This window comes from Macrobrachium rosenbergii, chromosome 43 (genome assembly GCF_040412425.1).
Source record: "Macrobrachium rosenbergii isolate ZJJX-2024 chromosome 43, ASM4041242v1, whole genome shotgun sequence".
NCBI classification, from domain to species: Eukaryota; Metazoa; Arthropoda; class Malacostraca; order Decapoda; family Palaemonidae; genus Macrobrachium; species Macrobrachium rosenbergii.
The window spans coordinates 14217756-14230430 of NC_089783.1; the positions used below are offsets into that span (position 1 = coordinate 14217756).

General features: G+C 47.6%; 1 protein-coding gene across 2 annotated transcripts in view; it reads right to left on the reverse strand.

Moving 5' to 3' along the window:
• The window catches only part of LOC136828583 (cotranscriptional regulator ARB2A), a 323128-nt gene that overhangs the window by 134710 nt on the left and 175743 nt on the right, over positions 1-12675 (reverse strand). Inside the window, exon 1 of one of the 2 annotated variants that reach the window (XM_067086590.1) lies at positions 10375-10575. The exons of the other annotated variant lie outside the window; for it this stretch is intronic. The gene's annotated coding sequence lies outside the window, so the exon portion shown is untranslated. Of the gene's footprint in view, positions 1-10374; positions 10576-12675 lie in introns of those variants that run through there. 2 annotated transcript variants of the gene reach the window in all.

A 12675-nucleotide genomic window follows, 5' to 3' on the forward strand; every position in this document is an offset into this window, starting at 1 on the left:
GGGAAAACTGCCTCTGATAAAATGATTGGGTTGTAAGAAACGTGAGATTAATTGTCCAACTTCTGGGTCCCTTTGCATGAATGAGGGAGACAGTCCCTCAGAAGTCCCATGCCGAGACCTCTTAGGAGGGAGACAGCCTTCTTTTTCCTCGGCCGACGACCCTCAGAGGAAGAAGAGGAGGAAGCAGACTATGATGACGATGACAACAATGAAGACAACGACACATTCCGAGACCTCTTCTTCGTCATCTTCTTCAGGATGGCGGTCAGGTCCCCCATCCAGGAGGGAGCAGCAGAAGACGCAGGAGCAGCCAGGGGGTCCAGGGAAGCAGGAGCAACCCGCTCAGCGGAGACGTCAACAATTGGACCAGCAGTGACCAGGGCAGGCAGTGCAGCGCAGGAGCCAGGGAAGCCAGGAGTCAAGACATGGGTGGTCGGCACAGGTGAGGCAGGAACAGGAGCCAGGCCGAGCCAAGAGCCAGGACTGGAGTGGGGAACGAGCTTGGGTCGGCAACAGGAACAGCAGGAGCAGGAAACGTGATGTAGGGCACAGACGAGGTTACCATTCTGGAGGGGCCTGGCAGGGATAGCGGGGCCAGGAAGCCAGGCGGCAGAGGTACGACATGGCGAGAGGCAGGCGCAGCTTATACCAGGATACCCAGGTGCAAGGCGACAGTCACCGGCAATTTAGCGAATGAAGTCATGGTGACTGTAGACGTGGTGGCAGTAGCCGCGGCGTCCGCGGGTGATCACTAGAGCACCAGACAGATGGGAAAGCAGGCCCTCCAATGACGGGACGCCAGGTAGGGCCAAGTGGTGCCAGGTAGAAGTAAGGTCTGGAGCCTGCCCAACGAGAGAAGTCTCTACCTCCAAACCTGAAGACAAAGTCGGGTCAAAGGAGGGAGTCTCTACTCACTCCGGGGGAAAAGTTTCCCCCCCTGAGTGAGGAGAGGCCCCAGAGACAATGTCCTGATCGTCTGCTCCCCCACAGCCTTCCACACCCGATGAAGCAAGTGAAGAAGACGAGGGGGAGTCCTCACCCGAAGGAGAGGCAGCAAGAAAAGGGAAGCTTACCGGGAGGGAAAAACGATCCTGACGGGTCAGCCACCAAGAGAGTCACAGGGGCATATAACCCTCAGATGACGCCTTGGAGGGCTTCCTTCAGCACTGTCTCCTCCCCTCAAACTTCACCCATTGGTTGGCAGACCAGGAACAACACTCCGAACAAGGTGAATTACATGAACACACACGCCCCCTGCAAGAGGAGCGAAGGGCATGTGGGTCCATGTCACCATTAGATCAAAGGCTATTACACTTCTTACCCCCTATCCCAAGGCACACACACTGGGGGAAGGAGGGCTTATGAGGTTTACCAGAGGTTTTCATGCTACCAAACAACAACAAAAAGATCCCACGGGGAAAACTAGCTCAACAGAAGTCAGGGCAGAGCAAAGAAATACGTCCACACACGATGATGGCTGAAAGCAAACTGGAATGTTTACATCCGGGCAGGTGGGACTCTGGCCTCCCAGACGATAGTTAACTGCCTAAGCACCTTGTTTGAAAAGTTCAACGGCCGTTTCCAGCTTCGCTGAAAGTAATTCCTAGTGTAAAGGACCAGGTTTGTATATCATGTCAGAACAAACTGTGACTTATGTTTTAGCTAGCTCATAGGACTAATGACTAATTCACTCATCTACTACTCTTGCCTATTCTACTTCACCATTTTCCAACTAAAAATGACAATCAATAAATGGGAAAATATAAGCAAGATAAGCAACCCTGTGGCCTGCTTGCTTCATGCGTTTTGTAAGACACTAGGAGTGAATGCAGAGTGAAGGGTCAGAGCTACTGTGGCAGGCATTTCAGTAGTATGTGGTCTAACCCAAAGGGAATGTCACCTAACCAGACTTACCTTTACCTAACCTAACCTTTGATACCTGGCCAGGGGGCTTTGTCCCTCTGGACCCCAAACAAGCTGTAACCCTCACTCTGCATTCTTGATCATGAGTAGGAAATGCACAGCCTATCCTACTTGACTGACATTAAGCTAGCTTATTCACAAGTAGCTACGATGGCCCTCAACTAGGGTTACGGTATACAGTACGGTATTACTATAGTATAACTCCGCATGGCATATACCTTGGAAAATGATATTTTAATGATAAAATAAGGTTTGTTCATACTTACCTGGCAGATATATATATAGCTGTATTCTCCGAAGGTCCGACAGAATTTCAAATTTCGCGGCACACGCAGTGGCCGGTCAGGTGGTTAGTACCCATTCCCGCCGCTGGGAGGCGGTATCAGAAACCATTCCCATTTTCCATTCAGATTTTCATAGTGCCGTTGTCTCCTGAGGGGAGGAGGGTGGGCACTACGAATATATATCTGCCAGGTAAGTATGAACAAACCTTATTTTATCATTAAAATATCATTTTGTTCATGAAACTTACCTGTCAGATATATATATAGCTGAATCGCACCATTGGCGGTGGGCAGAGACAGCATAGGATTGAGAAACAAAACAATGTAGATGATTACACATCTTGGTTCCTTACCTTTTAGCATAGCTGACTTCGTGATTACTGTCACCCAAGTCTGCGTCTGCTTTACTGGAGTTTCCAACGAGGTAGAGACCTATAAGGTTGGAGAGTTCCAGACGATCTGTCAACGGGGACGTGACCACTATGTGCCCAGATCGTAGCCCTCAAGAAGGAAGCAAAGAGACAAAAATAACCACCTGACCTACCAAACATCGTGACTAGTAAAAACTAAGGAAAGGGAAGACTGCCCCACAGTCTACCCACAACCATAAAAACACAACCAAAAATTTTAAAAACTATTCCTAACCATACATTAAAGGATAGGATGGGTACTGCCTCCTTCTCCCAAGATCGTACCAGCCGAAACGTAAGGTCCCAATGAACAGCAAGACTCATACACTGTTCTTACGTCCTTTAGGTAATGAGAGGCTAACACAGAATGACTTCTCCAAAAGGTGGCATTCATAATCTCGTTCAGAGCCATGTTCTTTTGAAAGGCTACTGACGTTGCCACAGCCCAACCTCATGCGCTTTAACTTTCAAAAGTTCAAGTCACTCTCCTGACAACTCTTATGCGCTTCCTGAATGGTGGACCTCAAGAAGAAAGCCAGCGCATTCTTTGACATGGGGACGTCAGGTCTTCTCACCGAGCACCATAACCTATCCGCAAGACCTCTCGACTCTTTTGTCTTGTTCAAGTAGAACTTTAGAGCCCGAACAGGGCATAGCAGTCTTTCTGGTTCCTGACCCAGAATACCCGCCAAACCTTTCAATTCAAAGGACTTGGGCCAGGGGTGAGACGAGTTCTCATTCTTGGCAAGAAACGACGGTTGGAGAGAACACACCGCATCGTCTCCTTTAAAACCAACTGACTTAGATATTGCATGAATCTCACTGATTCTCTTTGCAGTAGCGAGCAACTAAAATAAAGTCTTCTTTGTTAAGTCCCTCAAAGAAGCAGCATGAAGGGGTTCAAAGGGCTTTGCATCAGGAACTTAAGAACCACGTCCAAGTTCCAAGATGGAACCAAAAACTGAGGCACCTTAGTCGTCTCGAACGACCTAATGAGGTCATGGAGGTCCGTATTGTTGGCGATATCTAATCCTCTGTGCCGAAAAGACCGCCGACAACATACTCTTATACCCCTTAATAGTAGAGACTGCCAGCTTCGGAACTTCCTAAGGAAAAGAAGGAAGTCTGCAATCTGGCTCACAGTGGTCGAGGAAGAGGAAATCCCTCTGTTTCTACACCACTGCCGAAATACGCCCACTTCGATTGGTAAACTGCGATCGAGGATGTTCTCCTGGCTCTCGCGATCGCTCTTGCCACCTGCTTCGAAAAACCTCTCGCTCTCGCCAGCATTTCGATAGTCTGAACGCAGTCAGACCGAGAGCGGAGAGGTTTTGATGGTATCGTTCAAGTGGGGCTGTCTGAGTAGATCTGGACGAAGAGGTAACACCCTTGGAAAGTCTACCAGAAGCGACATTACCTCCGGAAACCACTCCTTGTAAGGCCAATACGGAGCGATCAGAGTCATCCTCGTATCTTGCGACGACGCTAACTTCCTGACCACTTCTCCCAGGATCTTGAAGGGAGGGAAAGCGTAAAGGTCCAGACGAGACCAGTCCCAAAGAAGGGCGTCTATTGACACTGCTCCTGGATCCAGGACAGGAGAGCAGCAAAGCGGAAGCCTGTTGTTCTTTGACGTTGCAAACAGGTCTACTAAGGGACGACCCCATAAACCCCACAGTTTTGGCACACCTCCTGGTTCAGAGTCCACTCTGTCGGGAGCAGTTGATGACGACGACTTAGCAGGTCCGCTCTCACGTTCTGAACGCCTGCTACGAAACCTCGTCAAGATCGTAACGTTCCTGGAACTCGCCCCACAACAGGATCTCTTTCAAGCAAGAACGAACAGGGAATGAGAATGAGTGCCTCCCTGTTTTTTCAGGTAAGATAGAGCAGTGGTATTGTCCGCGTTTACCTGGACTGTGCGACCGGACACTTGATCTTGAAGAATCGAAGGGCTAGAAAAATCGCCCCTAATTCCTTCATATTGATATGCCAGGTCACCTGTTCCCTCTCCAGATGCCTGACACTTCTCTCTTGCCCAGTGTTGCTCCCCACCCCGACATTGACGCGTGGAGAACAACACTAGGTCGGGGTTCGGAAGGCTGAGAGACACGCCCTCTGAAAGCCTCGAGGGATCCAACCACCACCTGAGATGCTCCTTCACTTCGAGGGAAAGTTTGAGAGACAACTCGAGATTTTCCTTGTCTTCCCAGTTGTCTTGCAGGAAGAACTGAAGAGGCCTGAGATGTAGTCTCCCCTAGGAAAACAAACTTTTCCAGTGAGGAAATGGTCCCCAGCAGACTCATCCACTCCCTCACCGAACACGTTTCTTTCCCTAGGAAGGCCAGGACTTTTCCGTAGCACAGCTGTTGACGTTCGGGGACGGAAAAGCCCGAAAAAGCCACTGAGTCCATCTGAATCCCCAGATACACGATGGACTGCGTTGGGGTCAGGTGTGACTTTTCGAAGTTGACCAGCAGGCCGAGTTCCTTCGTCAGGTTTAAAGTTGCTTGAAGATCCTCCAGACACCTCTCCCTCGATGACGCTTTCGAATCAGCCAGTCGCCCAAGTAGAGCGACACACGCACGCCTGCCAGATGCAGCCACCTTGCTACATTCCGCATGATGACGGTGAAAATCATGGGAGCTGTGGACAGGCCAAAGCAAAGAGCTCTGAATTGATACACCTTTCCCCTCAAGACGAACCTCAGGAACTTCCTTGACTGAGGATGTATCGGGTCGTGGAAGCACGCGTCCTGAAGGTCGAGGGATACCATCCAATCCCCAGGTCTTAAGGCTCCTAGAACAGACTGCGCCGTCTCCATCTTGAAAGTTTCTTTCGCGACAAAGCGGTTCAGGCTGCTGACATCCAGCACAGGTCTCCAACTTCCCGACTGTTTCGGGACCAGGAACAGCCTGTTGTAGAAGCCCGGGGAATTCAGGTCTAAGACCTGTTCTATTGCTCTCTTGACGAGCATTTGCCGCAGCAGGTCGTATAGGATCTCTTGTTTTCCTGGACCGCATTTACGGAGAGAGGTCCAAGGGCGAAAGGCTTAAGGGAGGGGAGAAAGGAAAGGGATCTTGTATCCTTTCTCTAAAACCGAAAGGGACCAACTGTCTGCCCTCTCACTTTCCAGACTTCGGAAAACGCAAGAAGCCTGGCACCCACCGGTATCTGGAGGAGAATCACATCACTTCTTGCCCCTACCTCTAGCAAGGGCTTTACCTCTCGAGAGGTTCTTTCCTCGAGAAGAAGGCTTTGAGGATGATCCGCACGAAAGGGCTTCTTCATCTTGGGAGAATGTTGACGGTTTGACGTCGCCGAGGTCACAGGAACCGCAGGGCGCTTGATGACTGAGCCAACAGGTCCTGTGTGGTCTTCTCTTGTAGGCTTGCAGCGATGTCCTTTACCATCGAAGCCGGGAAAAGATGATTGGAAAGGGGAGCAAACAACAGTTCTCCTTTCTGTGCCAAGGAGACGGACTTCGTGCGAAACCGCAGAATAGAGACCTCTTCTTGAGCACTCCAGTCGCATTAGTCAGCGAGCCAATTGTCAGAACCATCTCGGACCGCCTTGTCCATACAAGACAAGACGCTCAAAAGGTCCGACAAGGAGATCGAGTCCTGACTCCGAGACTTAAGGTCCAAAGCTCCAAGACACCAGTCAAGGAAGTTGAAAACTTCTAACGTCTTGAAAAGGCCCTTCAAAAGATGGTCCATCTCCGTAAGAGTCCAGGGAATCTTGGCCGTCGACAGATGAGACCTCCTACTCGAATCAACGAGAGAGGCGAAGTCTCCCTTAGATGAGGAAGGAAGACGTAAGCCTAAGTCTTCTCCGGTCTCATACCACACGCCGCTTTTCCCGAGAGTCTTGAAGGGGGAAGGGCGAAAGAAGACTTTCCTTGAGCCTTGCGGAGTCCATCCACAAATGGACTTTCTTGAAGGCCCGCTTAGTGGAGAGCGATTTAGTCATCTTCAGAAATCCCGAGCTTTCCTAGACTTAGTAGAAGTCAGTTGAGAAGGAGGGGAGAGAGGTACTGCCGGCAGAAACTTGTCAGGAAACAATTCCTTCAACAGCTTGACGAGGATCTGGTAGTCCGACGACGAGGACTGATCCTTCATCTCATCTTCAGACTCGAGACCCTGAGTCTATCTCCAACATCGGGCGGGGAAGAGCAGAGAGAAGTTGGAGAGGAAACACGCCCGCAGGGACCTCTGCTTGGAAGAGGAACTGGCGTGCAAAGCAGCTGGAGAACCAGGAACCACACGAGCCGACAGCAACGGCAGGTGGAGCGTCTTGAAGGGAGTCAAAACGCCCATCGGGGCGCCACGTCTGGCAGCATGACGAGCTTGAGCGTCCAGCCGGGCGTCACGCCTGGCAGCATGACGAACGCCTGGATCGCCCCTTTAGAGCGCCACGCCTGGCAGCATGACAAACGCCAGAAGCCTGACGAGCGCCATCAACAAAATGGTGAACATGACGTCTAGAACGAGAAGGGAGGGGAGGACGCCCTGGGGTGACGCCAAGACGATCCTCCCAACACCCTCTGGGGACGAGTCTAGGGTTCCTTCCACGACGAGCAGGCGAAGCAGACGAAGGTGACGAACGAGGAGCAGGAGAAGGAGACCGCCTAGATCTCTTCACTGGAAGTCTAACATCCTTCCGACGAGGACGGGACCTGGTCTCTCTCTGCAATGAACGAGGAGAGTTGCTGCTGCATGGAGGCAATAAGGGTCCTCGTTGGTGACGCCTCTCTCTCTGGAGAATCACGGAACCTAGAGGCAGAAGGACGAGGGGCGTCCTAATCCTCTTCTCTTGAGGAGGGAGAGCTCTTGGCGCTCAAAAACGTCTTCTTGGGATGACGTCCGGTACTTCTTTGCGGGGGAACGCATCCACAAACTCTGGCGAGGAGCACAGAGTAGGAGAGAGAGGACGTGAAGCGTCCTCCTCCCTAAAGCTTCTCTTAAGAGGGCGAGAGTCTATCTGACGGTTCCAACCCCTGCGTGGGGAGGACGTGTCAGAAGACGAGAAGCAGTCCTTCAGGACCCGAACACGAGTTCGAGCCTGGGCAGCCTGGGAAACGTCTTCAGGACCTGCCGAAGGGACGCCAGACCGGTGGGGGTTCCCCGTCACCCTCCTTCGGCTTTCGACATGCTCTCTCCCTGAGTCCTGGGAGTCCAGCAGAGGTCCAGGCCTAGAGGCATGATGGGGCACTGGGGGCACTAGTCACTTCACAACACTTATCTTGGAGAGCTGACACCTTAGATTCTAATGCACGAATCGATTCCATCATAGCGGAAAGCATATTAGTCTCCACTGGCACGATCTCAGGGGCAGGAGACAAAACCACAGGGTTAGGATCTAAAGGTACAGGGGAGTTAGGGCCGACATCAACACTTCCCAAAGAGAAGCACTCCTGGAGGAAGACCTCCTCAGTCGATCACGCTCCAACTTCCTCACATATTTATCATACGCTCTCCATTCATTTTCAGACAAAGAAGCACATTCATCACACCTATCATTCAACATGCATATATGCTTCCTACAGTTAGAACAAATAGTGTGAGGGTCAACCGCAGCTTTCGGCAACCTCACCTTACATTCAGACATCACACACGCACGGTAACTAGCAGAGCTAGACCCAGACATAATGATAATCTAAAGCAAAACCCAAAGAAAAGTCAAAAGCGTATGCCGATCTACCGATCCAAAGTCAAAATACCAAAAGACAATGAGATACTCAGTAATTTAGAAAAAGCAAATCCTATGACGGAGGTGCAGACAACAGTTGTTGACAACACCGCGACAGAGAAAATCTGAATGGAAAATGGGAATGGTTCCTGATACCCGCCTCCCAGCGGCGGAATGGGTACTAACCACCTGACCGGCCACTGCGTGTGCCGCGAAATTTGAAATTCTGTCGGACCTTCGGAGAATACAGCTATATATATATCTGACAGGTAAGTTTCATGAACAAATTGAGTTTTTCTATAGTACTCTGGTTGTTTATCAAGAATTTACCGTTATTTTTGGGGGGACGACTGTAATTAACCTCACAACCGATATGTTATTGTATGCTGGCCATCCTGGAATGGTATCAGGCATGCGCAGTGTTATAAGGGAACCTTTAGTAAAAATTGGAGTTTCCTTCACCGGGGGGTCCTGGGGAGCGTAGTAACACAGCCTATTAGGTTAGGTTAGGTTAGGGTACACTAGGTTAGTATAGTTGCTTTTATAATAGGTTTCCTTAGCCAATCCTTTCTTGAACATATGGCTCCCTATGACTCACACATGCACGGAACCATTCCAAGGTGGCCATCATAAAAATAACATGCCCGTTCTCTCCCCGTGTTTTACCCCACCCAAAACCCCTAGTTCCCTACAGGTCCCCAATAGAGATGTGAGGTTAATAATAACTGACTGCCAATAAACACCACCACCTCATTCATCAGCAACACCAGAAGTATAGGAAAACTCAATTTCCAAGGTAATAAGCAGTGCGGAGTTATTCTATAGTTTTACCTTCAAAATTTATGGTAAAACTGAAGATTACTACTGAGCCCCTTGGGTTCAGTAACTACCAGTTTAGGTGCATATTGGGCGCTAGGTTTAGGCTAGTACCAGCACCTTGGGGATGAAAGTAAAAACATGAAAAACAAGCTGGACAGTAAATAACATAAACATAATTATGACACATGAACAAACGGCAGTATACAAAAGGCAATAGCCTAGCTATATTGCCTGTTCCTGTCTGCAACTGGCAGGAACCAGGCAGTGGTAGCCTAGTAGTCAGTATTTCTAAGTATTAGCTCCTCAAGGACTGTATGGAACAGTTCCACAAATACGAGACATTAGGGAGCCATATGCTCAAGAAGGGATTTGCTAAGGAAATCTATTACAAGAGGAACCATAATAACCTAACATATACTACCTAACCTAACCTAGCAGACCATGTTGCTTAGCCAGGGGCTATGCCACCCCGACCCTCCAGTGAAGGAAACTCCACTTTTTACCAAAAGTTCCCCTATAACACTGCGCATGCACGATAGCAAAAATATAACCAGTTCTGAGGTTAATTACAGAGCAATTACAGTCAAGCAACAAAAAACCTCGATAAATTCTTGATAAGCAACCAAAATACTATAGAAAAAGTCAAATTCCCAGGTAATACCCGACACGCAGCTAATACTTAGTTCTACCATAACAAACTTACCCAAGAGGCCTAATCCTATCCTAGGATAAGCTTAGCCTAGTCCAGGTTTCCTTGCTTACCCAGGCCAGTAAAATTTTATGAGTTGCCAATATACAATAATACCACGTAAACTAGGGATGTTTACTGGTTACAATTTTGCCATATTAGCTATGCAGGGTGGGTGGGGGACAGGTATTGTCTTACCTTATAAGTCGCAATTTGATGAAGAGGTCTTTTAAAAAATGTAGGTTACAATTTCATATCGTGTGACGGCAACTTACAAAATAATAACCCCCCCAGCCTTAACAGTCTCGGAAATTATACCCGTACACACATGCGGTAGGCAAACTTATAAATTCTCCGCTCTAGGCTGGATTTGCCTGACCAAACTACAAGGTAGACTACCCTACCAACACATGACACGGCAGGAAAACCGTGGCTAAAGGTCTCAGGCTGAGCCCATGCTAAGGTCCTTGCATTAGCCTGCAACTTACGGTGGAGGGTAGTCTCGGCCCTACGTTTGCCTGCCTTTGGGACAACAAGGGAATGAAACAGTTCTACTTACGTAACTTGAACGAAATACAATGCACAACGGTGTAATTCCTCAGGGACGTATATCTGTAGACACCAAATTAAGATTTTGTGTTCCTTTCGCGTTGGTGGACAATTCGTGTTTACGTCGCGTAGCCAATACTATTATCACGCAATAGCAATTCCCGTAATGTACTTCCTCTTCTTGCGGAGCGTTATCAGGAACTCCGACAGTCTATGTCATCACCAATTAATGCAATGATGAAATATAAATATATAATATATATATATATATATATATATATATATATATTAGAATTACAGGCAAAAATTTTGAAAGTCCCCATTAAGAGTGGCAAAAAGATATTTTTTATGACACTAGAAAAGAAACTCAGAACACGAAAGCGTGCTGCACTACCTTACAAAACTGATTTTTCACAAATATTCTCCGTCTACTTGACAACTTTGGAGTTGACTTAATAATTAAGAACAATTAAACGAGCACTTACGAAGACAATATTAAATGTGGGTACATCAATTCCCGAGCAAGTATAGTAACTAGTTTTATATTGGTCAAACTGGAAAATCATTAGAAAAGAGAATAAGATAGTAGGCTATAACAAGGGTATAATATGGCAGACCAGAAGTGGAATTTTCGTGCATGATTGTGAAAACAATGATATGGTCACTTAGGCAGGGTCAAAAAAGATTCTTTTTCCTACTATGTGCCGGCAAAAATAGCCGAGTCTACTTTGATAAAAGAAAGCTTTATCAAGAATATGAATATCAGTCAAGGTATGTATAAACTCGATCCAAACATTTCGAAAGAAATATGTAAAAAAAAATTTTATGTTCACAAATATAAAGCCACAAATTACGTTAAATATGCAGTTCACTATATTCGTAATCTGAGAATAACCGCCTGGTTTAGGAGCAGCGATATAGGCTACAGTGACCTTTGTCCAGTGAGCCAGCATAAGTCACTGTACATGGTTGTTTCCCAACCAGGGACATTTCAAAACCCGCTGATGATGAAGCACTTTCGTAATTCCAATTCCCCCCTAGGATATAAGTTATTTCCGAGGTATAGTGAACTGATTATTTAACAAAAAATTTGTCTTAATATTTGTGAACATCAACAATGTCCTTGTGTATGTGACAAAAATTTTTATGTATATATATTGTCAAGGATATACCTCCCGCCCTCCTGTAGATTTCCGCGCATTATTTAATTTTGAAATAACCTGTTATTCATTTGACTGTCGGGCCGCGAAAATTGGCGGGCGACGAACGGAAACAAGCATAGTTTGAACTCGATCAGGGCTGTTAGTACCAGTATGTAGCAGTGGGGGGAACACCCCCTTATCGTCTGATCCTGGGAGACAATAGGCACTCCCTTTTTCACCCCCATCACGCGATGGGGAAGCATTTAGGTATGGGGAAGGTCAAATAGGCCATTTAAAGCTAGGGACCAGGTAGGATTTTAATGTTAAAGCACCTAATTCTAAGTGTGCTTTTCCTCTGCCCTCTTTGCTGGTTCTCTTGACATATTTGCAGGGATGTCGGACTAACGCTGAGACCCCACAAGACGCAGCTGGCTTTGGGAAGACAGAAGCTTTCTCATCTCAGAACTGGGAGCATCTATCGCCCCCTCCCCTCCGTTCATGCTGGTTGAACTACCATCGACGGACAGCCGAGATGACTGTTGGCGCCACAAATAGTCAGTAAACCAGCCCTTTCCCCTTTTACTTAAACTCCTTAAAATTCCATTTCTTTAAACTTTAACTCCTTCTTCCACAAAGCAATCCTCCTTTGTATGAGTCCTGCCTGCCTCCCATATCTCGCCATCAATGTGCCTTGAATGTCCATAGATATCCCGTAATAATCATCCACTTATCCCTCTCCCAGTGCAATTTAAGGGCTATTTAGGCTAAGCAATACCAGTGTTAAATTTACTCTTTGTGTGAGTGCGATCACGTGTTCATTGTTAAGGCCCACGCAGCTACGATTCCCATATTGTGCCTACGTGATTTCATCATAATTATCTGCTGGGCTACATAGTGGTTAATATTTAATTGTGTAAGTATCCCCATTTATAAGGGGGATTCCATTTCCGTCTGTGTGTCTCCATGGTTAATCTGGGACCTCTCTTTCAGGAGAGACAAGCTGCCCAATCGCACTCCGTGCTCCATTATTTAGCCTGCCATCCCACAATCTTGATATTCCTGGTCGCAGTCGATATCAAGTCCGTTGTGGCCCGAAAATGTTTATATGAATTATTTTCCCATCCTGGAGTTCCATCATTTGCATCATCTGAGACTATTTCATGTAATCG